Source organism: Suricata suricatta, chromosome 1 (genome assembly GCF_006229205.1).
Source record: "Suricata suricatta isolate VVHF042 chromosome 1, meerkat_22Aug2017_6uvM2_HiC, whole genome shotgun sequence".
NCBI lineage: Eukaryota > Metazoa > Chordata > Mammalia > Carnivora > Herpestidae > Suricata > Suricata suricatta.
This window is the reverse complement of record NC_043700.1, coordinates 13,683,361-13,709,734: the sequence shown is the minus strand read 5'-3', so window position 1 is coordinate 13,709,734 and position 26,374 is coordinate 13,683,361. Positions and strand designations below refer to the sequence as shown.

The following is a 26,374-nucleotide window of genomic DNA, read 5'->3' as shown; positions in this document are numbered from 1 at the left end:
GGCGAGACCCGAGTGCACGCCTTCATTACAAAGTGAACGGTTGGGAGGAGCAGTTTTCAGAGTTAAGCACTTAAAACTGATGTGTGTGATTCAACTTTCTCACTAACTTCGAGCACAACAGGTGTGGGAATTGGTTCTGTTAATTCCACTCTCCCTCACTTGAACTTGGCCAAATGTTCCATAGTGAATTATTCTGTGAGTTTTAGATTAATCACCAAAGGAAGAAGATCAGGGAAAAGGGATTCTTGCTAAACATTAAGGTTTCAGGGCCTGTCAGGAAAGAACAAATCTATCCACCGAACATTTCATATCCAGAAGATTCTGTGAGCCTCAAAGATTTGAGATGTTAATGTTGCCAAACCAGCCAAGAATTGCCAAGTATTATACTAAATTCATATGCACATTAAAAAATACTCCCTGTTTATAAACAATCTTCCATATGCGTTGGACAGAAAAGTACTAAGTTACCATTAACTGTCTGACTTCTGCAATCTGTCGTTAATTGCTATTTTCAAGTTAAAATTATTCCATTAAATTTATTTCCAGGGCTCTATATCAAACCCATTTATAAGAACGTTTCTATTTCCCAATGAGATGTCAAACAATTTACCTAATGGTTCCATTTACATAGAATTTAACATTTTATGTAAACATTTTAGATTAAGTAAGCCTCTCTTATGCACTGCTTATTATTTTAAAACATACGTTCACTCTGTATGGAAAAGAACAAAGGCCTATCTCCCCTTTCTATCCCCTCCCAACCCCCCTAAGAATCTAGTATTTTTCAAGGGCTGCAGTTGAGAAGTTTAGGTCTAAGCTCTTGGAAAAGGCAGAAATCCTAATTAAAGCACATGCTTGTGTACACACAAGATCTAAAGTCTGTGTGTTTTATGTTTGGTCTCTACGTAGGTCTCTGCTGTAGGGAGTTTTGCTATTGACCCAAATTGCAATGTCAGTCAAACATGGGGCACAAAATTAATCTAAAGATATTTCATGCGGGCCCGTCAGGAAGTACCTCCTTTTAGATAATAAATAGCAAAGTCCAAGCTAAGTGATCTATGACAGTGATGAACCGATTCATTCTTGCAAACATTTAAAGGTGTTTCATGATGACCTTTCCACAAGTTTCTGGAAAGAACACAAAACACATTTATGAGAACCATCTGAAAGTGGAAGGCAATTGACAAATAATTCTACACTTAACAGGAAATCATGCAAGTATGAAGCCTGGTATAGTAAAAGTTTACAGCAATCATATCTCCAACGTGAGGCGCACACATAACCCCCGAGGTTTCAGATTTTGGACAAATGAACTATTAGTGCCACTGTCGCCGGGAAAAAAAATAACAGTCACGTTTTATGAAGTATTTAAAAATTCAAACCAATTCCTGCGTTTCTTCTGTCTAGCAACATACCCCAGAGTTCAATATACTCACTCTCCAGGGTGGGTCCTGGTTTCTGGTTTTGCAAGAGCGCTCCAAAGCGTACAGATGGTAATCATCTGTGGCTTCCTTCAAATCCCGACGACTGCTGCTTTACTCTCTTGATTTCCTCTGGTGCCAAAGATGTCATTCTTTTCCAGAGTTACCGCATGTTAACTGAAGCTGCTGTCAACATTCTATTTCGCTCAGCGTTTCAGGCTTCCTGAGAGCTGCCTCGAACGTTAAAGATAGCCATGCTCTGTATATTTTTCAATCTTCTTTTTTTTTTTTTCTTTTTTCCCCCTCCATGGAGGGGTGCGGGGTTCCTCTTAAGCAGCACAGAGGTTTAAAGCTGGACATTTCCAGACCGCATTAAAATAAATACGAAGGCAATTCATTTCTTCCTCCAGACATTTCTTTCCTTCCCTGGTTGCTCCGGCTGCGTTAATTTTCCCACGCTCTCCAGTAATGGTGAAGAGCTTGTCTGGGCAAGTAAGATAACACTCGGGCAGGAGATTAAAAGCCCACACTGAAGTCATTAAGTACCTATGGGGCTGGGCCCTGGAATCCACTCAGCACCGTCTCCAGACACTGTCACCCTGACTTGAAAGGCAACCGGAGAACCCGAACAACTAAGACAATCTCCTTCGGGCACCGCCAGGCCCCCGAGCCACCTGTGTTGTACGGAACAGAACAGCGCTTCAGCGCAGAGGCCAGAACAAGGAGGAAGTGCCCTACTTTTATTCCATGTCACCTTGAAGTGTGTGAACGGTGAACCACGGTCGAGGTCTATAAGGCAGGGCCCCCCGAGTCCTGTGCTGCCCAGAGCAGCTCCCTGACCCTGCCTTGCATTCCCAAAACTGTCCTGCTTTTGTCAACACTTGGCTACCTTGTCTATAGCTTTTGACCTCAGTTCTGGACAGTTCTTTACAGTTGCCATGTGTGTCTGTAAAATACCTCTACCCCCAAAATCAAAGGTTTAAGTAACTATTTAGCCATTCTGACTGTTAAGAACTTAAACCTTCTATGGGTCCCTGGGTGGCTCAGTGGGTTAAGCGTCTGACTCTTGATTTTGGCTCAGGTCGTGATCTCTTGGTTCGTGGGATTGAGTCCTGACCCTGCTTGGGGTTCTCTTCCTCCCTTTCTCCTCCTCCCCTTGCTTGTGTTCTCTCTCTCTCTAAATACATACATAAACATTAAAAAAAGAAAAGAAAAGCACTTACACCTTGCTCCTACCTTTTACTTACACGGAGGCACTCTTATATCAACTTATAAAAGCATTTATTTTACTGTCTGTGTTTAGGTGATTTTCTTTTTCCTTATTTATATGAATCCTAAAGCCCGCCTTACACAGAAGACTCCTTCCCACCTTACTGGAATGGTCCTTCCAAAGTACAAGGTGTGGTCAGACCGTTCAATCTAGAATAATTTAGTTGTGGGTGTGGAAAAGCAGCATCTTCCTTCCATTGGCTGCCTGAGTAAAACACGAAGGAGAACGGAGCAACATACTCCTCTCTTGACATTTTTAAAAGAAGTCTCAGTATGGTATCTGGGGGATTTTCCATAAATAACAGTTACTATAAATAGAAGTCACAAAGAATAATAAACAGAAACCCCTGTCTGGGGGTTGGGAAAGATGATATTCTCCAATTTTTTGGGGGGGGTCCTCGAAGAATTTAAATAAACCTCTCAGCATAAGAAAATGCAGATATTCGGGGAAATCGGGTATAACTGAAAACATTAGGAAAGAAGAATCCATCAGAGAGCGGAGGGATCTGGAAAACGAATTCAGGGGGCAGTAAAGGGAGTAAGAACCAAACACCGCCGTGGGAGGGAAGGGCTTCTCCTCTGCGGCGCATCAGCAGAAACCGCGGGCCGAATGCTCTCCAGCCTCTCCCAGTCCAGTCTGACCGCATCGTTATCCTGATGGGGATGACGCCAGCCTTCATTCTACTCTCTCTCCCAAGTTCCAGTCTCAAATGTCCTCTACGTATGGCTCAAGCTTCAAAAACTATCGCTGCCCCCACATTCCATATGTTTAATACGGCCAGCCACGGACGCCCAAGCGCCAACACTGCCTTCCTCTTGCAAAGTCCTATAAATGCTATCTCCGCTATCTGCAGAGTATTTCTTGTTTCTGTCTTCTATGAGAAGACTACATCCTTTCTTCTGTCCCCAACTGGGACCAGCTGGCCTGCATGTGTAGTCCCCGTGGCCTCCATTCCCACCAGCGATCCACCCTGAGGCGGAAGACCTTTCATTCAGCCTAAGCCAGCTCTCCCCTGGAGTCCCACGGCAGGTAGTATGGACTGGCGGTCCCTCTCAAAGGTCCCAGTTTTCATCAAAGAGCTCCTAGTTTCCTAAGCCCAGTCTGCCTCCTACCCTGAAATTACAGGGCTTCACCTCTGGGCCTTGTTCCCAAGCTCCTGTTCTGGTCTGGTAATTGCCCAGGCCACTGGGCTGCTCCTGGGTCTGGGACTCCTGCCAGTCTCCTGACTTGGCCCCGAAGAGCCCTTCCTTCGTTCAATGCCTGCAACCTGCCAGCCCCGCCACCGTGTCCCACCCAGAGTCAGCTGGTCGTCTCAGGGCCTCGAGACGGCCACACCTGTCAGCAACCGCCTATGGGCTCCGAGGCAATGGAAATGCCCCCACGCAAAACCCAGAGCCAGAAACCAGGTACTCGGTGGAGCTCCATTTGCTCCTCTGGGCCCCGCCGTGGGTTCTGGGCTCCTGTTCTAGCTTCGGACACACCACAGGTTTTGGCTTATTTGGCTCTGAGTTGACTGGTTTCACCCCCGTTACAGGACTGTCTACACATTTTGTATTTCCGATCCTCCAATTCCCCCAATAACTATGGCGGCCGGCTCGCACCTGGTCACGGTCTAGGACAAAGGAACCACTTCCCACCCTCTCCTCCCAGTCCCTGCCTATGACCACCACTGTCCATTACCTACCTAGAATCTAAGCTCCACTTTCCTAGCTTAAGGATCCTGAGCCATTGATTTCTCGACAGGCCTTGCTTGCGCCCTAAGGAAAGGATCGTGGTAAATCTCATTTCTCTTGACCAATGGCTGATAAGACAGGGCATATGATCCATTCGTGGGTAATTAAATATAATAAGTCTTCTGAGAGGGGTTTTTGTCCCAACATTTCTTAAAAATCGCCAGGAAAAGGCCTGTGCCAACCCTCTGCCTTGAATGCACAGGGAATACCTGGAGACCCAGCAGCCTCTTTGAGGTTAAAAGGCAACAATGGAGGATGTAGGAGACGGAAGTCTAACGACACTGGAGGAGAAAGACAGCGTCACTGGGCCACTCTCTAGCTCCTGCCTGTCCCTCCCACGTTTCTCGTTATGTGAGTCACATAAATTTCTATCTGTCTGAGCCAGTATCAGCCAGGCTTTCTGTCACAGGCAACCAAACACCATTTGCCTAACAGAACAGACACAGGAACTGCAGAACCGTCTAGAAAGACTGTACTGAGCACCGGAGCACAGGTCAGCTCGGTCGGGATCCCCCGTTTCCTTCTCCCTTCATCTCACTCAGTCTCTCTTCTCTCCATTTTGCTTTATGCCTAAGCCAGTAGTCAGGTAGCATTTTGCACTGAGCTCACACAGGTGCTCTCGCTTAGACGTACAATACTTTTAAGGCGCGTGAGCAACACAGTGGAAACGGTGAAGCGGGGAATTGCACAGGCAGCACCCTCCACGAGCAGTAACAGAAACTGCCAAGATCAACTTCATCCCAAATCTGGAAACGAGTTCAATGTTTACAGTCACCAGTGGACACACAATCAAGAAAAAGGTGGCTAAACGTCAGGAGGGGAAATGTGTGGCATTTTAACGCATCCTAGCCCCACGTCCCCCCACCTAGTTCAATGGTGGTTTGGAAGACACAACTCACTTGCCTGGTGTGGGGTTCCTGGGGCTGGAAGGAGCAGCACAGACCTTCTTTCAAAATACTTAGGGCTATTTGTCTGGACCTGTCTGGTGGATCCCTGAAGGACTGGTGCAAAGGGCTTCTCTTTATTTCACCTACTCCAGAACTCTCCGAGTGAAGGCATTTGTCAAACATATTAAAGGCAAGTGAATTATCTGCTGCTACTAGGGGAAAGAGATACTCTTAAAAAAAAAAAATAGCAGACCCACCAAAAAGCCTGGGAGTGGATTCTTTAGGAAATAAGGACTCTGAAAAGTTCCCACACAGGACCGAAACCCTAAGAGCTCATACACATGCCCAGGACAAGGCACAGGCTCAGAAAAGACCCGAGAAGGGCCTGACCTCTCTCTCACTTCTACCTGACTGCCAGGCTCTAAGCAAGCTGGAAATAAAGGCTAAGGCAGAGTCGTAAACTGCACGGCTGATTGGGGTTTTTTAAATTAATTTATTTATTTTGAGAGACAGAGAGAGAGCAAAGGCAGGGGAGCAGCAGAAGGAGCAGGGAGAGAGAAAGAATCCCAAGCAGGCTCCACACTGCCAGCACGGAGCCCAATGTGGTACTCGAACTAATGACCCGCAAGGCCATGACCTGAGCTAAAATCAAGAGTCGTATGCTCAACTGCCTGAGCCAGCCAGGTGGCTCTGCACATCGGAGTACTGAGGGCATGCCCCAACACACACAGCCTACTACGTGTTTTTCTTTTCTTTTTAAAAATGTTCGTCTCCTTCTCCTCCCCCTCCTCCTCCTTCTCCTCCTTCTTCTTACCATTTATTTCTCAAACTGTTAGCTGATCTCTAAGCTTTCAGTGACCTTACACGACAAAGAATACAGGCGTCACAAAATTTCTTCAGAAAAGTCACTAAAACACAAAAAGCAAGAATAACCTGTGAAGGAGACACCATCTGATTTCCAAAGTCGCCGCATTACAGTATTCAAAAACTCCAGCTTTCAACAAAATATTATAAGGTATGCAGAGGAAAGTATGGCCCATATGTAGAAAAAAAAAAGAAATTAAAGGTAACTGTCTCTGAGGAAGCCCAGATATTGAACTTAACAGAGCAATTATTTTAAACATGCTCAAAAACATAAAGGAACCCATACACAAAGAACTAAAGGAGAGGTGCCTGGTGGCTTATTCAGTTAAGCATCTGACTTCAGCTCAGGTCATGATCTCCTGGTTTGTGAGTTCGAGCCCCATGTTGGGCTCTGCACTGTCAGAGCTGAGTCTGCTTGGGATTCTCTCTTTCTCTTTCTCTCTCTCTCTCTGCGCTTCTCCTTCCTGCACTCTCTCTCTTGCAAAACAATATATAAACTTTAAAAAAAATTCTAAGGGAAACCATGAAAAAAAAGTCTCACTGAATAAAACATATCAATAAACAGAAATTGTAAAAAGAGAGAGAGAAATTCTGAGTTCAGAAGTACAATAATTGTAACAGAGTTCAACAGCAGATATAGGCAAACAGAAGAAAGAACTCGTGAATCTGAAGATAAGTCAATTGAAATTACCTGATCTAAGCAGCAGAGAAAAAAAAAAAGACTGTGGAAAAATGAACAGATCCTAAGAAATTCAAGGGACACCACAAGCCTACCAACATACACAAAATAGGAGTCCCAGAAAGAAAGGAAGAAAAGAGGTAGAAAGAACATTGAAGTAATAATGGCCTAACATTAATCTACATATTCAAGAAGCTCAACGGACTCCAAGTACAATAAACTCTGAGAGGTCCACATTGAGACACACTGCAATCAAAGTACTGAAAGGCAGAATTTCAAAAGTGAGAGATAAAACTTGTCACATACAAAGGATCCACCATAGGATTCTTTTTCTTGTTAGAAACCATGGAGACCAGAAGGCAATGGGATGACATCTAAGTGCTAAAGAAAAACAAAACTATCAACCAAGGGTTCTATATTAGTATTTACAGGCATTTGAATTTGCAACTCCCATGTTTTAAAACTTCTCCCAGAAGAATCACGCTTCTGCTTAGGGACCCCACATGGTTTTTCATTTCCTGGCAAATAAAATTCAGACTTCTTGATCTGACAGCATAGACTTGAAATATTTGTCTCATTTCCATCTTTTTGGTTTCACCATTAATAACTATGTTATTATAATATGGCACGTTCTATATTCCGATGAATGGAGCTATTGACTAGTCCTATTTCCGATCTTCCCATGTCCCTTTCCCTACTTGGCTTAAACTTTACTGAAGCTTCTTTCTCCAGGGCTGGATGGAAAGAGCCTCCCCAGCTCCGTAAGTGTGCAGTCCATCTAGCCTGATTCCAGTGGTATTCCTTTGTCCACCCCTCCCAGAAGCCACTTCTCCCTCTTCTAGACCCCTCTACCACTTGTGCCGTACTTCTCTGATTGTACGGATTGCGTTCTATTTTGTACTTAGCTGTGGTGGACATTTCTCACTGTTCTTTTTAGATAGTCGCAGAGTCAGCCCTGTAGCTGACAAAAGTCACCTGACCAGGAATCTAAGGAACTGCATTAGAGACACCCTTGGGTAAACTGTTACGTTTTTTTATGTTCCGTTTCGTCATTAAAATAAATGAAACAATGTCTGCTTTATGAGATTCTTGTGAGAATTTAATGGCATTATTCATAATCATTGAAGTTCATTTTACAGATGAACTTTATCTGTGACGTTAACATTTTAGCCTGGGGTCGGAGTCCACATTTAGACATATCAATGCCTAAAGTATTTACTGGTTTGTTTGTTTATGTTCAATAAAAAATAAGATAAAAATAAAAGGAAGATTAAGTGAATAAAACTTAAAAGAAGTAAAGGAGATTGAGTAAAACAAGTAAGACTTGTTCACCTTGGTTTCGCTCACCTGACAATGTCAGGCAACCTAAAGAAAGAAGTGAGTTCCCAGGTTTGTTTCTCTAAGAAATCAACCGATGCTTTCCTGAAGACATTTTTCATCACCGAAATATTCCACTGGGCTGTGGAACTCTCTAGGCCAGGTGAAGAGCGGGAGGAAAAGACACAATGACTGCCATCCTATGACTACTCGTGAAGGTGGGTCTCTTTCTCGGAGGTTGATGTTCCCGAACACGCAGCAAATATAAATTCACCAAAATGAACACTGACTTTGTAGGCTTAAATTAGGAACTGGAAATGCGTCTAGATGAAATTAAAGAACTAAAGAATTTCTTCTCAAAATTTTATACCTGTACTATGTAAAATTGATTATTATGATTTCATATATTTATCTACATGTATACATAAAAGTATAGACTAGCATATATAACACAAATTTATCTTACATGTATTATGCATTCATATGTCAACATATACATTATATATATATCAATATACTGAGGGAAACAAATGTACAGAACTACGAGTCAACTATAATTACAATTATTAGACAGCACATTGGCACATGAAGAATGTGGGATAAATGGATTATGGAGTAAGGGATCGATGTCTCCTTTTTGAAAATTTCTCTCATGTTATTACCCTATAGTAACTAAAATTCAGACAAGAAAATCGTGAGTTTTTGTTTACATGGAGGGCGGAGTGGATTTTTTGCTAAAACAAAATAAAAACCACTTTGAAGCACTCAACCTAGTCTATCGAGTGGTCTCCACTTTTGAATACAAAATAATAATAGGAAGATATTTGCAGGGGGCCTTCAGGAAAATTACTTTTCTTCTGCTAACATTATCCACAATTCTTAGTTTGTTTGCAAAATTTAAGAAGTGTGAAAATAACTGACAAATTATGGTCTGTATTTTTAAATGTGGAACAGAAAAATTCCTTAGCACCAAGTTTGGAAACAACTAAGAATCCTTGGGTTTGAAGTAAAACTCCAAATAAAACATTGGGTAATTAATCTTTTTCTTGTTAATACTGGTGATTTTCTATTTAAGGAAAGGATTCTAAGTGTGGGTTGCATTTTTTTTAATAACCCTCTCTAAGAAGCTTTTGCTTTTCTTTTTTTTTAATATGTTTATTTATTTTTGAGAGAGACAGAGACAGAGCATGAGAAGGGGAGGGGCAGAAAGAGTGGAAGACACAGAATCCAAAGCAGGCTCCAGGCTCTGAAACGTCAGCACAGACTCCCACACGGGGCTTGAACCCACAAACTGCAAGATGACCTGAGCCAAAATCAGATGCTTAACTGACTAAGCCACCCAGGAACCCAAGGAGCATTTGCTGCTTATAAATAAGAGAATAATATGTGTGCTGATTATCTTAACATGTTTACTTTATTTGATTTTCAGGTGGACAATTCTGACAACATACTCACTAAATGTCTTTCTTTTTGTTTGTTGATGAGTTTCTGCTCGCTCACTATCCTCAAGAAATCAGGAAAGAAGAGTGTTTTAGCCCCTGGACCGCATTAATGCCCTGTAATATTTCTTTGTGTCACTTAATGTTTAGTGGCTTAAGGTACATCTTTAATAGTTAAACATAAAAGAAATAGCTAGAGTGCTCACAGATACATTGTTTTTCAATCTGAAGATCACTCAGGATCTTCCTGGTCTATGGATAACACACTTCTACATCATTGGTATTTATATACTTTGTCCACATATATACTTGACTTTAGCTGTTAGCTGTCAAATTCTATTTATTTTCCATATGCTATGAGACATTTAAAAATATCTGTTAGTAATTCTGCAAGAACTCTCCTGGAATACTAAGAGAGAGAGAAAGCGCCACAATATTACTAAATAGTGGATATCCCTGGGTATTGACATGGTGAGTTGGAATCCACCCTTATACACTTTTTTCTTAAAATCGTCACCTTAAGTTCTACACACTTGAAAATCCACTGAGATTTCAGCCAGATGGGTTGCTTTAAGCAATTATTCCACCTTGTTGATGAGACTGTAGAAAAACATCAGAATTATTACATGAGACAATGAAAGCAAGAACTTTGTCTGGTCACTGCTATGTCTTGACCCCACAGTATAGTTCCCAGTATACAGTAGACACTCAATAAATGCCTGTCATGTGTTTGTTCAATTTGTAGAACTAAATCACAAGAAGACTGGATTTAGTGGTCAAAGAATTGCAAATAGAAATGTTATGCATTTTGCTATTGAAAACAGCAAAGAATAATTTGTTTTTCATGATTACTTCCTAAAGTTGAATCTCTTAAATTCTGAGCCTGTCACAGAACCAGGTAAAGCATCATTTAGCCAACGCGGGCTAGCTCACCTCGCTGACAAGCACAACGCAGAGTCCATGTAGTAAACAGTCATTTAGTGACACTCAGTGACAACCTTTTCACCTGCAGAAGGGCATCCCAGCAGGTCAATGACAGCTCGCTTTGCCTTGGGAGAAACAAACTCAGTACATTTGAGCCTTTTAACAGCCTTTCCATTTATAATTAGGAGTACTCACACCATCGTGGTGTCATTAGATTCTATAAATATAAATGCACCTCCTCTGACTTTTTTTTGTTTTTAGCCTCTGCCCTCATTGCTGGCAACTCCCAGCTTGAAGTCCTAAGGCATCTGCTCAGCGTTGGAAGTCTTCAAACGGCTCAAGGAAATGGTATCATCTGGGATCATAGATTCTCTGTCCCGGACCCCAGCGGGCCCCTGACAGAGCTCACCTTCCTTTCCCTCAAACTATTCTCTGGAGTTGACCTGGCTACCTAAAGAGAAAGAACAGGGTGCCTGGGTGGCTCAGTCAGTTAAGTGTCCAACTTCCGCTCAGGTCATGATCTCATGGTTCACGAGTTCCAGCCCCGCATCGGGTTCTGTGCTGACAACTCAGAGCCTGGAGCCTGCTTTGAATTCTGTGTCCTCCTCTCTCTCTGTCCCCCCCCCAACCCCCGCTCGCTCTTGCTCTCTCTCTCTCTCAAAAATAAATTTAAAAATTAAAAGTAAAAAATCAATAGAAATAGCCAATGTCTCTGTCAGGAGCAAAATTTAAATGAAATGCATGAGGAAATCTAATGTAATGTTCGGTGGAAAAACTCTCTTCCCGGAGATGGCGCACCCTCTGGCACTGCCTCTCCTGTCACTGGTGCGGCTTCTGGGTCCTCACTACCCCCTGCCGGGTGCACTCCCGTGGGACCAACCTCGCAGGAGCTCTCGGAGTGACGCCCATTGAGACCGCAGGCCCCGTTCCCTCCCAGGTCCCCCCACACTGGGAGGCCCCGCTCCTCTCCGGCAGCTGCCCCGACCTCCCCTCGCCCGCGGTATGTCCATTCAGCGGCAATCCCAGGATCCTTCTGTTCCGGCCACAGGAACCCTCTGCTCTGAACCTACTCCTGCGGGGGGAGGGGCTTCACCCAAACATCCCTTTGCTCGTTTGTTTGGTGTTAGGCTCCCGGAAGGTGTTAATTTGAAGAAGAGATTCTGTCATTAAAAAAATAAATATAAGTATAAAATCCAGAAACCACTGGCCTACAGTGCTAATTTCAGTAAACAATCAAGTTACTGGATTATTTCATGCTTAGTCCTGTCTTGCAAACCAAATAAGGAGGCTTGTGAAGGGCAGAATGTACCTTATTTTCTGTAGGTATCCCTGGGAATGTAGCATAATGCAATGTACACGGTAAGTGTTCTAGAAAATAAAGCGGAGTAGATGAACTTTACTATTAGAACAATATAGAACACAGACACCTCCCTCTAAAAACAAACATTAGGGGGTGCCAGGAATTTCTGCATCTCAGTTTTGTTGGTTTTACATGGTGTGTGTGAGTGAGTGAGTGAGTGTGCGTGCGTGCGTGTGTGTGTATAGCGTGGATAAGTATATATATGGTGTGTGTATATATATATAATCATTGAGCTGTACACTTAAGGTTAGTGCACTTTATGTGTTTTACTGTATTACGTTAGCCCTCAATTGTTAAGCAAATAAACACAACTTAAAAGTAAGAAAAAAACATATTTGGGGCGCCTGGAGAGCTCAGTCATTTGAGCATCAGAGTCTTGCTTTCAGCTCAGGTCATGATCTCACGGTTCATGAAACTGAGCCCAACACTGGGCTCCGCACTGACAGTGCGAAGTCTGCTTGGGATTCTCTGTCTTCCTCTCTCTCTGCCCCTGTCCCACATGCTCTCTCTCAAAATAAAATAAATAAACATAAATTAAGAAAATAAAAAGAGGGGTGCCTGAGCGGCTCAGTTGGAAAAGCATCCAACTTTGGCTCAGGTCATGATCTCGGGGTTCATGAGTTCAAGCCCTGTGTCAGGCTCTGTGCTGATAGCTCAGAGCCTGGAGCCTGCTTCGGATTCTGTGCGTCCCTCTCTCTCTCTGCCCTTCCCCTGGTCACACTCTGTCTCTGTCTCCTTCAAAATTAAGTAAACATTAAAAAAAATTTGGAAAATATAAAAATAAAAATATAAATTAAAAATAAAAATAAAAAAGACTAGCTGAGCATGAATCCTGCTTAGGATTCTCTCTCTCTCCCTCCGCCCCTCTCCCACATGTGGTATGCACATGTTTGACACTCTCTCCCTCTAAAATAAAAAAAAAAAGAAAGAAACAAACAACATATTTACCCCACAGGCATTCATCGAGTTCACACTATATTCTGGGCAAGGCACCACATTCCACGGTCACTCCAGTCAGCCACTTTCCTGACTACGTACAAGGCACCGCCCATGCATCCCTGAGACTAACGCTGTCCTCATCCTCACCAGGGTTACGGTCGCACGAGGAGGAGCGTGCACTGAACCAGCGATGTGACAGATGTCAAATTCTGTGACCGGGGATGGTTAGGCGCCGGTTCCCCCAGTGCGAGTGGAGAAGCCCGGACTCGGGTCCGGCGGTCACTGCTGCGGCACGTGGTCCTCCTCACCCGGTGACTTCCCCGGGTCCCTGTCCAAGTCTAGCACCTCCCCAGAGGGCGGGGAGGATGCAGCCGGACCTGGCCCCACACTCCTGACCCATGGGCCAGGCCTGTCGTCTCTCCGCCTCCCGTCCTCGGGGGTCACTTCTCCGGGGCCGCACGGAGGGAGACATCAAGGAAGGAGAGAGGAACAGAACTCCTCCACGCACCTGCTCCGGGCCAGTGACTGCGCTGAGGGACGTCCACGCTGGCCTTGCTAATGCTCAAGCCTGTGTTTTTAATCCTCAGACTTTTGTCGGAGTCCGTCACCCTCTGCTGCACAAGGCAAGGAAAGATTACAGGAGATAAGTGGCAGTGTGGGAAGAGGCTGACATTGAAGTCTGGGTCTGGGAACCGGGCCTGGGGGTTACCCCAAGAGTTCCTCCATTTGGGAAGTTTAAGCAACTCTAGGGCCCCACATCAACCCTTTTTTATGAGCCCAGGAGAATGAGAAAGCTGCAGCCTAAAAAATAATGCCGTTCCATAAATGTGGAGATATCCTTGAGATGCAAGCCTCAAAAGAGAACGGAAGACTTACCCTGAATATTTGCTAGGATCAGAAAATGACTTCTGAATTTCTTGCTTTTTTAAAAATTGCTTCCTAGCAGTCATTTCTTTTAGTCTCCTACATAAGTCTCTGCCTCAAACAGCATTTCAAGAAAGCAAAATTAAAGTTTTTATTTTTTTAAACATTTATTCATTTTTGAAAGAGAGAGACAGAGCGTGAGTGGGGGAGGGTCAGAGAGAGAGGGAGACACACAATCCGAAGCAGGCTCCAGCCTCCAAGCTGTCAGCACAGAGTCCAACGTGGGGCTCGAAACCACGAACTGTGAGATCATGACCTGAGCTGAAGTCAGATGCCCAACTAACTGAGCCACCAAGGTGCCTCCAAAAGTTACATTTTAAGATGCTTTATTTTAGACAAATCTGGCCAGTGCACTGAAGAATTAGTTTTAATTCCCTAACCAATATAAGCTTGTCCCTAGCATCCTACAGAATTGAACATTAAATGCCTGGGACTGAATGGCATTTACTTAGACACTTCCCTAGACACTTCCCTAGAAGAAGGAAAAAGAATTTACCCCCTAAAATCTCCCCAACACTTAAACTCAGACACAAAATAGCAAGATCATATATGACAGAGCTGGTAGGACATGGGAAGCTGAAACAGGAAACTGTTATCCAGCCTCAGAGATAAGGTTCAGACAAATGCTTTTCAACTACCCAGGGGGTTGTAGGAAGTGACAATTACATGGAATGTGAGTGTCAGGCCTACGTTCCAGCTCAGCTCTGTCACTTACTTGTGATGTGATCTTGGGCAAAATTCGGCATGAGTGTTTACTGATGGAAGTAAATTTCAACCTGCATATCAACTGAGGTACAGTGAAACCTTGGTTTTCAAGCATAAATCATCCTAGAAACATGCTTATAATCCAAAGCACTCGTATATCAAAGCAAATCTCAAGAACCATTGGCTCAGTTGTGATCATGTGACATTCAGCATCATGTACTACTCATATTCCAAGACATCGCTCATTCATCAAGTTAAAATTTATTAGAATTGCTTGCTTGTCATGCAGAACACTAGCAGAACAAGTTACTCACCACCCAACGTTTTACTGTATTCTCCTTGCTTCCGAGTCTTTTCCTTTTCTTTTTGTTTAAATATTTTTTTAAGTTTATTTATTTATTTTGAGAGAGACAGAGACAGCATAAGTAGGGGAGGGGCAGAGAGAGAGAATCTGAAGTAGGCTCTGCACTGTCAGCGCAGAACCCGGTGTGGGGCTCTAACTCCTGAAACTGTGAGAGCATGACTTGAGCGGAAACCAAGAGTCGGACGCTCAACCAACTGACTCTTTTCCTTTTCAATTCCTTGTCCTGTCTTTAAAACCCACTGCTCAGCTCAAAGGAAACAAATTGGGATTTGATTTTTTGGTGACAATGATGTGTGGCATCATGACACATGGCACTTTGACAAAAGCAATTACAAGAATTCACTAACTCTGAGAGCATGAATTTCAGTTTTGCTCTTCTGTAAAAATGAAAACAAAGAAATGAGAGAGTGTTGTGGACTGATGCTTGTGTCTCCCCTCCCAGAAAAAAATTCCTATGCTGAAGACCTAACTCCCAAAGTAATGGCATTTGGAGGAGGGGCTTCAGGAAGTGATTAGGTTTAGATGGAGTCATCAGGGTGGGGGCCCCCCTGAGGGGATTAGCGTCCGTATAAGAATAGAAACATGGGACTCCTGGCTGGCTCAGTCAGAAGAGTGTGTCACTCCTGATCTCAGGGTCACGGATTCGAGCTCCGCACTGGGCATAGAGGTTAATTAAATAAATAAAACTTAAAAAAATAAAGAATAGGAAGAAGGACCAGAGCTGGCTCTCTGTCTTCCATATGGGGACACAACAAGATGGCAGACATCTGAAAGTCAGGAAGAAAGCCCTTATCTAGAACCAACTCTACCAGCAACTTGATCTTAGCCTCCAGGACAGTGGGAAATCATTTCCTGTTGCTTAAATAACTCAATCTATGGTATTTGCTTATGGCAGACTAAGACAGAGCTGATGAAAAAAATAGTAATAGAAATGATTTAAGTAGCCATTGTTAACAGAATAGATTCAAAGGAGAGGGGTGTGGCATTTGTAGATGGCCTGGTGTGGGGAAATAGGTTCAAGAATTCCTTATATTTACATAAATGGGTTAGAAAAAAACTTAGGGTGGTAAAGCCACCAACATGGGGTTAAAGTGCTCAAGATTAGTTAGCAAGATATTATAATGGAATCATGAGAAACTTGTTATATCACCTGCAGGAAATTACTTTCCATCTGGCACCAATGTACGTTGATCACAAACACCACTTGCCCCCAGACCCTTTGCTTCTTATTCACACAGGTTAATGATTACTGTCTGATTGTTTTCTTCCCATTCACCACATGTGTAAGATCTTGAGTAGTCAATAAATACAGAGACAAACCCTTGTACAGGGCTCTTGTCCCCTCCTGGACATTAGCCTCTCTCATATTCAATTCTGCATCCACTCTCTTGCTGGACAAAAGGAAACTCCAGATTCATAGTCTGTGACAGCCTAGGACATGCCACGTGCTGTTCCTCCTATCTGCCACTGAGTGAGCACTTACTAAGGGCATTGCAAATACCCTCGCATTTCATCCTCACAGCTCTTGTGTGAAAGTGTTCTTGTCCCCCCATGACAGGTGAAGGAACTGAGGAGGAGCTGTGTTCAGCAGAGAACTAGAGTCTTGCCAGAGTTAAACTGCAGAGATCTGGGCCCAGCTCTGCCTGGTAGGGGTGGTGGGCAAGAAGGGAAAATGCCTATCCTATCTCACCATCTTTGAAAACCCCACACAACTCAGGAGGCAGGTACCTGCCCTGAGACCCACTTTCTAGGAAAGGCATGGAGACTCAAAGAGGAGACTCATAAGGAAACTGAGCCTGTGTCCTGACAGCCACTTCTCCACCCCACACTTACCTTCTGGCTCCTTCCTTGTGTCCACAGTGCCCAGTTCCTGCATCCCCACAGCCACACCTCACTGAGAACTCCCACCACCTCTCGGTGGACAGCCTCTCCCTCAGTCTGCTCTCAGTCCCATCGACCTCTCGGATGATACACACACAGCAATCTTTATGAAATGCACACAGATGGAGCTGTCGGCCCTGGCTTAGAAGTCTTAACTGTTTTGCAAAGCCATAAGGAGAAGATTCAAATTCTTTACAATGCAAGACATGAGGCTGTGTTCATCGACCTGGCATCCTCTCAGGAGTCATCACAGCATCACGAGGTTGGCAGGGGTGAGAAAAAAACAAAAAAGGAAGGAGAAAACAGAAAGTCAAGTCTCAGAGTCCACTGCACGTATGAAGAGCAGGATTCTTGTTTTCAGCTCTACATGTCCGAGCGCACATGTGCTCTGGTTCACAGGGCATGTCTGTGCATGTGTGCAGATCCACGGGGCATCATGTTTTTCTCTCTTTTCCTGCACTTTTCAACCCTTACACACTCAAGTTGTGACAGGAACTGGCGAACCGGGATGGGAGACCTAGGGGACCAAGGCACACAGTTCTCTAGCTTGGGTTTTACATCTATTCCTGAGAAAACGTCTATTAGGAAGGAAGAAAACCTAAGACACTGGAAAGAAACCAAATATTAAATTGAAAATAATAGTTTTTTAAATCTACACACAGCAGTTTAGCCATTTTGCTCTATATTTAACCGCCTCTTAGCAATGTACTCAAGAAAACATTGGTATCAGGAATTAGCAGGCTGAGACACAAAGCAAATCTACGGTAATCTCACACAACGGGAAAGCGGTTGTCAGAAAAGCTGAAATAAACTGCAAACACCTTTATCTGGACTTCAGCTAAACCCACAGAATTTCCTTTTTTCATTTCTTCTCCTCTTCCAAAACAGATCTATTGAGGGACTAGCACGGGCACCAGAAAACTATGACCCACAGATTGAATCCGTCTCGCGGCTCTGTGGCCCACGATCCAAGAACACTTCGTCCGTTTTCAAATGGCTGAAGAAACCCGAAACAATAATATTCCATTGCATGTAAAAGTTATCTGAAATTCAAATTTTGGTGTCCATAAATAGAGCTTCGCGGGAACACAGCCACGCTCGGCGCTTACATATGTCTGCGGCTGCCTTGGAGTGACAGCGGCAGCGCCGAGTAGCTGTGACAGGGACCATATGGCCCACGCCGCCGAAAATATTTACTATCCTGCCCTTTATAGAAAAAGTTTGCCAATCCCTGATCTAAAGTTAGTTCCCGCGAAGGCGCATAAATGCGTCTGTATACATACGTGACTAAACAAGTCTAAACAGTGCGTGGAAGACTTTCAATTTAATTTTCTATGTCAGTGTTTTCCACACTGAGTTCTGAGGAGTCCTCTAGGTCAGGGTGACGTCCCTGTGGGAGATACCAAGGGATGTCCCTTTGGGCTATCCCTCCCCCCCAAAGGGTACTTTTGCTTCCATCCTTATATATTGGATGTGTAATTTTTTCCCATGTGCAATTTTATTTGACAAAAGGGTTTTCTTGGAAGAAAAAAGAGTTTAAACTCACTGAGACTTAGTTTATCTCCGAGAGATGACTGACAACAAGCCAGTTTCAAAGGCCATGAATGAAAACACCACTGTGTGTCTGAAACCCTGCAGACCAGGACCGCAAGCCAGTCAGCCCACCTGCTGAGTGACCTTGTCATGTACCACAATGTAGGCAGCTGACACGGTGTCTTAGAAGAAGACATGATTTTTCTCCTACAGCACTTTCGTCCACTTCGGCTCAACCCCATGGGCACGCAGCCCTGTGGTAGCTTTATGAAATATATAAAATTACCAAACAATTTGGTTCATGTGTCCGTGTTTCTGCCACACACCAATTTTCCTGGCAGCGGCCAAATCAAAAACTTTAAAGAAACTTACAAACAGGGTTGCAGGGTCCCTATAATTTATTTTTATAAGTAATGAATCATTAACAGGCACTTCAGGAGGTAATTAAAGGTAAACTGATAGGAGTTTAACCGTAAGGCTTGGAGTTTTCATGTTTGCTTTTTTAGTAAACAAATAGTCTTCTACATTCCACTCAAAGCATCTGAAAACTCAGTTTAGTCACGTGGTAGGCAGCTAGTAAACTGACAGGGGCTAGGTTCTATCTAAAAAAGCAGATCTAATACATTCTTAGAAAGACGGAATCCTGTAGAATGCCCAGTGTGGTCAACTGCAAAACTGGCTTCTTAAACACTGCAGCCCACGAAGGCAGTAAGAGCTACTAGGGAACCGGGAATTACCTGTGTTATATTTTAATGACTATATGTTGTGATGAGCATGAAAGGATCAAGTCACTTCATGATCCATCTAGTTTTTTTTAATTTTTTAATGTTTTATTTATTTTTAATACAGAGAGAGACAGAGCATGAGAGGGGGAGGGGCAGAGAGAGAAGGAGACACAGACCCGGAAGCAGGCTCCAGGCTCTGAGCTAGCTGTCAGCACAAAGCCTGACGCGGGGCTCGAACCCACGAATGTGAGATCTGACCTGAGCCGAAGCCGGAGGCTTAACCGACTGAGCCACCCAGGCGCCCCGATCCATCTAGTTTTTTTAAAAACAGGGATTATACGAGGAAATTAATTACATAAGCCACACACTGGCAAGAACAGAGAGCTTGCTGAAAGCAATGCCAGTATTCATGATTTCACAGTCAAATTTCCCTCCCTATGAATGACTCTGAAATTGTATGTCTCCGTAGAAAACAGACAGCCCAATGCAAGTGTTTATCTCACCCATTACTTTTCAAAATCTTGATTAATGCAAGATCAACTCTGCATTTATTTTCACTGTTCCCACAATAATAATGTCTCAGAACAGAGTTGTTCTCTGCCATCATCTGGTATATATTTAGGAATGCCTTAATTTGCTGTTTATTTTCTCGGCTCCTGTTTTCTAAGCTTCTTACCTGCTCTGAAAGGTCGTGCGCTTCACACTACGTGTACGTCAAGTCATGACGCTGTCTTCCTTCAACTTGTGCGGGGCTGTGTGTCAATTACATCTCGCTGAAACTGGAACTAAATAAATAAACAAATAAAAAGTTGTTCCAAATGTTCTCAAATAGGGAGGCAACTTCCAGGTGAACCTCGCTTTAAAATAAGAAACAGGTTGGGAAGGAAGGGCTGGAGAGAGACGAGCTACAGAGGGTTCTGATTATTAGCAATACTGCGCTAGACTCTCTCCCACAGACCAGCGGTACGCAGTGTCTCTGAGAACACCCTGCAATCACATTCCTAAGCATTTCTGTAGCCGGATGAACAGATTCAGACCAAATCTCAGGGCATGGAAGAGGGGTCCTGGCAAGGTTGAAATATGCAGATTAGCCAAGTCCCACAGCATTAGAATTTCCATTGAAACTGCTATTCTGTGTCATACTTTTTTTTAATTTTTTACGTTTTATTTAAGTCATTTCTGCACCCAACGTGGGGCTCGAACTTACGACCCTAAGATCAAGAGTTACATGCACTCTTCTATCTGAGCCAGCCAGGCACCCATGTGATAATCATTTTAAAAGGATTTCTAAGAATCCAAGTGAAAATTGTGGCAATTTTATACAGTCAATATACAGCAAAGAATATCTGCCCCCCGCCACACACACACTCACACAGGGAACCTCACACGTGTGCTAGGAAAGCCTTGTGGCAGTGCCTTTGCAGGGATGAAGTCAATGTCAGACTGCCCCCTGGTGGGCAAACCAAACCTGGGCCAGCTAGCTAAGGGGGAACCAAATCAGCCAAGAAAATCCATCCTTCAGAGAATGGGTAAAAGCACAAGGACAAAGAAAAGGTATTTGAGACAAACATGGAATTTCCCAAATAGGCTAGGAATCATTATCTTAAATCACCCACACATTCTCAAAAAATTCCACCTTTCATACACATTGCCTATTTCTTTTTTTTTAAGTTTGTTTATTTATTTTGAGAGAGAGAGAGGCAGAGAGAGAGAGAGAGAGATTCCCAAGCACACGCTCTGCTGCCGAGCTACATGTGGGGCTCGAACCCATGAACCACAAGATCATGATCCGAGCTGAAACCAAGAGTCAGACATTTACTCGACTGCGACACACAGGCGTCCTGCATTGCCAAATTCTAACAAGGTATTAGAACATTCCAATCCAGGTACAAAAGACTTGATTCAAAAAAGTCAAATTATTTGTTGACATCCTCCCTTCCCCTAAGCCCCCATCCCTAAGAAACATGCAGACAGACAGACAGACAGACACACACACACACACACACACACACACACACACACCAGGAAAAAGAAAGGAATCTGTGAGCTGAGTCTCCCTACACCACAAGCCGCCTCTGTTCCTCCAAGGCAATATTTTTTTAAAAAGAAAAACAAACAAAACCCTTAGACTGTTCACCACAGCCAGCTATGGCTGAGATACCAACACAATCTGGGTATCCTGGAAGTTTACCATCTCATAATTCTTACTAAAAAGTTACATGGATTCTATAGCCACACAATCTATACAATACATACGTGCCATTTCATCAGATGTCATTTATAAGAACCAAAAACCTCATATATATTTCAAATTATTTCAACTTCATTACCCATTGTCAATTTATATTATTATGCAATTAAAATAAATGTTTAGAATGACCTGGAAATGTACAGTAAAAAAGCCACAGTTCTAACTCTAGCCTCCATATCGCTAATTTGCTCTGCAACCTTGCAGTGTAAACTTTCAGGCAGTGAAGGTAACTTCCTCAACTGTACCATCAGGGACTTGAACCGACAGGGAACTCTCCTAGGGTTTCCTGCAGGGCTGATGTTGGTTGTTGTAAAAGAAAACATCGAATGAGCCACATCGTCTGTTTCCCTTGTTCACAGTGCCCTCCAGTGGCTCCCAGGAAAAATCAAGTAATTAAAAAAAATTTTTTTTGCAGATTCATAGAACATTGAACTCAGTGGTACCCAAATATTTTAGTACAATGTGATGGCGTCCACTTGGCCAGGTGATGGCCAAACACCAGTCTAGCTGTCACGTGACAGCATTTTTAGATTTCTAGCATGTGCTACCATCAGGTCTCGATTCCTAGACATGGAAGACTACACCTCTCAGACACCACGCCACTAGATGCAGCCACGTGCCAGGGCTCACTGCTGGCTCGTGGACGGAACGGATGGCTGTCACTTCCGGGCAGTCCTTGAACAACTTTCTAGTTGTTCCCCTTCACGGAAAGCAGAGTAGAGCCATTAGATTGGGTCATGGGCTTTGTATGAGAATGAAGTAGGGCTTACGGCATTAAGCCACTGAGATGTTGGGAATGTTTGTTACGTCACCGCAAAGTAGACACTGACTGACACAGAGACTCCACCTGTGCTGATCTCTGCCTATCCTGACCTCAGGTACTGTTACTGCTGGACCCTTCACCAGCTTAAAGAACAGTATCTGCCGTGCAGCCTCAGGGGGTAAAAGCAGATCCCAACAAACTAGGAGGAGCCCAAACAACAAATATTAAAAGTCACTGGCTCTCCTGCTTCAGATTCTGTATCTCCCTCTCTCTCTGACCCTCCCTTGCTCACGCTGTCTCTCTCTCTCTCTCTCAAAAATAAATAAAACATTAGAAAACAATTTTTAATACAAAAAATAATAAAAGTCATTGGCTGTCAAAATGGCAAAGGATCTGAACAGACATTTCTCCGAAGACAGCATATAAATGACCAACAAGCCCATGAAAAGATACTCAGCGTCACCAGTTATCAGGGGATGCAAATCAGAATCACAACGAGGGCGCCAGGGGGCTCAGTCCACCAATCGTCGGAGTCTTGATTTCAAGTCAGGTCACCATCTCACGGTCCATGGGATTGAGACCTGTGTCAGGCTCTGCACTAACAATGTGGAGCCTGCTTGGGATTCTCTTCCTCTCTCTTTTCTTCCTCTCTCTCTGCCCCTCCCCCACTCTCTCTCTTTCTCAAAAATTAAAAAAAAATTTCAAAATCCCAATGAGATGCCAGTCCGCACACTCTATGATGGCTAAAATAAAAGGGATGGACAGTAATAAGTGTGGAGAAATAGGGGCTCGGTCAGTTAAGCATCTGACTCTTGGCTGCAGCTCAGGTCATGATCACAGGGTCAGTGGGATCAAGCCCCATGGAGAGCTCCACACTAAGTCTGGACCTGCTTAAGATCCTCTCTCTCCCCACCTCTGTCCTTCCCCCTCTCACATGCACGCACACATTCTCTCTCCTTCTAAAATAAAAAAAAAAGTTTAAAAAATTTTAAAAGGATGTAAAGAGAAATGAGAACACATAGGCACCGCCGGCGAGATGTACCATGGTGTAGCTGTTCTCTCTCTCTGCCCCTCCCCTGCTCGCTCGCTCTCTCTCTCTCAAAAGGAAACATTTTTTTAAATTTTTAAAAAATTTAGAAAGGAAAGAAACTTGCCAGAGAGGCACACGGTTGGTACGAGCAGCTGTGATTCATTGAAAGCTCCGTTGAAGACACAAGTCTCCTCTCCGCGCCTGTGCGCTGCCTCGAACTCTGAAGCCCGCGCGCTCTGCACCTGCTCCCTCTCCGCCCCGCCTCAGAGGAGGGGACTCGCGGGTCATCCCTGGGCTCTCCCTGCCTCTGCAACCCCGGACTGTAAGCATGGCGTGCCTCCTCCTCCTCCTCCATAAACTTGAACCTGCTGGGGGCAGGGCCCTCAGGCCCTAGCACAGTGCCTGACACACAGCAAGGGCTTCCATTGGTTTGCTGAATGAAGAAAGTCTCACACCGAAATTCTGAGCGAGCAGCTAACGCTCGAAGAGCGTGTTTGTTCTCCTTGCCTTAGACGGTATCACCCTAAGACAAGAGCGTGGGGCACAGGCAGGACTCAGGACTCTCTCAGAGCCGTGGAGGGCCGTAGGGCAGTCCCGAGCCCCTGGCCTTCGTCCCCTGGCGTGAGCGCGGGGCCATGCGGGGCTGCTTCCCACGCGGGGACCCAGCCCCCACCTCCTCTGGCCCGGCTCCGCCTCCCCACGCGTGCAGACGGGACCGCCAGCCGACCCCAGCCGCTCCCCGTCCGGAGGGAACCGATGGCCACCAACACGGGCACCGCCTGGCCAACCGCTCAGCTGCTTTCACTGTGTAAACCTTCGGAGATACCAAGTGGTTCAGACAAAAGAAGCCCTCAGAAGCCCGTGAGTCCCATATGCATGGAGTCCAACAGTGTGGCACCCTACCAGGCTGCGACAAGGGACTGAAACAAACGCTGGCGAATGCTTTACTGCTTAGGAAGCGCTCCTCTCCCGGGAGGCAAGTCACGCTCTTGCGGCCATTCTACAGATGGGCAAGCTGTCGACTTACCAGATCAGACAGCGTGTCTGAGGAGGTTCTCCTGGTCGTAAGAGGGGAAGCACGCTCATGGCTCTTGGGACGACGCGATCTCACATCCCTTCTACCGGCTTTGGCTAAGCAGAAGTAGGAAGGTCCCTTTCAATCTGTCCCGCTTCCCTGAGTTCTGTCTCCGCCCTGCCCGGCTCCCTCTGCTGCGGCAGTCTGAACAACTGGTCTACCCCGGCCGGCGTCCGCATTTCTTCAGGACGTCTCCCACATCCCATGAATGTGGTAAAAACGTGGGTTGCACTGAATCGCCTAAGTGACACCTGACCGATGATCTTATTCTGCGGAACTCAACCTGGGGAAACAGCTCTGTAAGAGTAATTCGGCAGCGCCCTCAGCTTCCTCATCACAAAACGGAGTCTGACGTTGTTGGAAGATTCTGGACCTGAGCACCCAGCTGAGGAACCCTGAAGAGAGTCCTCATACGTCCTGTGAACACGCACCTGACTGCAAAGCACAAGCGCTCCCGTGAAATCAAAAGGAGATTTTGGCCCTTTCGCCTGAACCTGACTTATTGCAGGCAGTTATTAGATGCAGCAAAATGAACTTTAGCTAAATTTTAAAAGACTATTAAGAACCAAACTTATCAATGTTACATCTTACAGAACCATACTCACCACAAGGGAGAAATTTTAGGTAACACTGTCAGGCCAGGTTATCTAAATGTGATGGCAAAGTAGTGAAACAGTCTAAATAATGGACTACTTAATCTGCCAAAGTCATTTAAGATTAAAAAGAGTCAGTATGGCAAAGTAGAACATTTTAAAGTAACTGAAATTGTATTTTCTGGTCTGGAGAGGTGCAATTAAATTTTTTAAACTTTTTTTTTTGAGAGGCAGAAACAGAGCACAAGTGGGGAAGGGCAGAGAGAGAGAGAAAGAGAGAGGGAGGCACAGAATCTGAAGCAGGCTCCAGGCTCTGAGCTGTTCACACAGAGCCCTATGTGGGGTTTGAACCCACAAACACGAAATCATGACCACAGCCGAAGTCGGACGCTCAACCAACTGAGCCACCCGAGTGCCCTGCAGGAGGATTAAAAGGAGGTATTACTATCCCTCACAGGTCAGTAAGGTATTGTGCATGAAGTTGACCTTGCCTACATTTTAATTGAGGAAAGATGCAGGGAAAAAAATATAGTGACAATACAGGCAAGAATCAAGTAATGGTCTACTAAAGACCTGTAGAATCTAGTTTTCTGGAGCTTTGAAAACAGCATGATTTCTTCCACCCCTTATATACAGGTGACATAAGCTGATTAAATGTCCGAACGGGCAGCAGTGATGGCCACAGCCACTGCTTTCTAGAGGAAACAGAAACCCCCAAACTCCAGACCTGCTAGGCTTGGCTCCGAGAAAGGACCAGGAGCAGGGAGCATCGGGGCAGAGCAGGAAGGTAACAGGCAGAGCACAGGCTCGGGGGCGCTCAGGGCCAGAGAGAAAGCGACAGAGCACCAGGCTAACTGGGTCCTCTTTACCGCACAGGACAGTTTTCACAGGTTGGTACATTCATTCTTCACTGCACCGCCGGATAGAGCCAACATATTTGTAGGCCACCCTTTGCCCCATAATGTAAGTCTGATGTTCACAAAACATGCAGAAAACCTCTTCTAAATTTTCCAGCAGGGTCATCAAAAACCGACTTTTATGATCCACATGATCATTAGCGTTTTCAGGAACCGTGTGACCACCTGTTTCCTGACAGAGGCTGCATTTGGCAATGCGAGTAAAGTGAGGCTCCAAGTTCAAGGCAGAACCGGGGACAGAAATGAGTGCCGGCCAAGGAGCCAAGCTTTTGCCCTGTCAAACTTTTCCTTACGTTTGTACAATTGTGGGTGTGTTTTTTACAGGACAACCTTTTTAACCTTCTCTATCCTGCCTCTCCGAGAAGCCTCTGGCAGCAAACAACTCCCACTGGAACCCTCCACTGCCCACCCCTCCCCCCACAGTGAAGCCAACACCCCCCAACCCAGCGGTTCAGGCCTCAAAGTCAGCCCAGCACTTGGGCACCTTACACTCAGAGGGCCTGACCCAGAATCCCATGATCCTCCTAAGACTGGCCTAGGAGTAATGTAAAAACAGGAGACGTTATAATTTTTAAACTGAAAAAAACTTATTTTTTTAATATTAATTTATTTATTTTGACAGAGGGAGAGAGAGCATGAGCAGAGGAGGGGCAGAGAAAGAGAGAATCCCAAGCAGGCTCTGTGCTGTGAGCAGAGCCCGATGCGAGTCTTGAACTCACAAACTGTGAGATCATGACCTGAGCCAAAATCAAGAGACAGACATTTAACTGACTGGTGCCC

At 44.7% G+C, this 26,374-nt stretch overlaps 1 protein-coding gene across 1 annotated transcript in view; it reads right to left on the bottom strand.

Moving 5' to 3' along the window:
* The window catches only part of STOX2 (storkhead box 2), a 263,796-nt gene that overhangs the window by 163,639 nt on the left and 73,783 nt on the right, over positions 1–26,374 (bottom strand). The window contains exon 1 of the mRNA XM_029934356.1: positions 1,437–2,347. The gene's annotated coding sequence lies outside the window, so the exon portion shown is untranslated. Of the gene's footprint in view, positions 1–1,436 lie in introns of the transcript that reaches the window.